Here is a 915-nt window from a genome sequence, read left to right as displayed (position 1 = left end):
TCAGGAAAATGATGAAGCTCAAAGGCAAAGGCAGCAGCTCAAGGAGAGTAAAGAAAGACCTTAGCAAGGTAACCTGTTACAACTGCAAGGAAATGGGACATTTCAAATCTGATTGTCCCAAGTTAAAAAGAGAGGAGAAGCCGAAAAGAGGAAAGAAGAAGGGACTGATGGCCTCATGGGAAGACTTGGAGAATGACTCAGATGATGATGAAGAAACCGAGACCAAGTCACAACCATGTCTCATGGCAGATCACATAGATCAGGTAGTCTTTCACAACCCTAACACTGAGGATCTCCATCTTATGATAGACCACCTTTCTGAAAAAATAAGATGTTTTCTGTTGGAAAATCAAGAACTTGAACAACAAATCACCATTTTTAAGGCTGAAAATAGTTTTCTTAAAGAGAAAGTGAGAGAGGCCGAAACTGCTTGTGATCTTGTTGAAGAAAATAAGCAGTTAAGAGCCCAAATTAAGAGCTGTGAAAGTAACCATTCCGTTCTTGCATATGTAGATTGTTTTAAACAAAATGAAGAGTTGCTTAAAGAGGTTAAAAGGCTTAAGGAAGACTTAGCCAAGTTCACACAAAGTTCTGAAAATCTGAATCAAATATTGGCTAGTCAAAAACCTCTTTATGATAAGGCTGGGTTAGGGTTTTATAAAACTGAAAAATCTCATTTTGAAAACATTGCTTCATCTTCAAATGATACAAGGTATCAAGACCCAACCTACTTTAACAAAACAGCAACTCCAAGATTTTGTAGGCTATGCAATCGAAATGGTCACTTTCCTATTCAATGTTTCTTTGGCAAAAGAATGATTGGTGATAAAGTTTGTAAAGTTGTTTTTGATTACAATGGCTTAGGACATAGAAGATGGTTTAACGTAAAAGGATCCAAAAAGATTTGGATACCTA

The sequence above is a fragment of the Arachis ipaensis genome, chromosome B5, assembly GCF_059453495.1.
Source record: "Arachis ipaensis isolate K30076 ecotype BB chromosome B5, ASM5945349v1, whole genome shotgun sequence".
Taxonomy (NCBI): Eukaryota; Viridiplantae; Streptophyta; class Magnoliopsida; order Fabales; family Fabaceae; genus Arachis; species Arachis ipaensis.
This window is presented reverse-complemented; position numbering follows the sequence as displayed.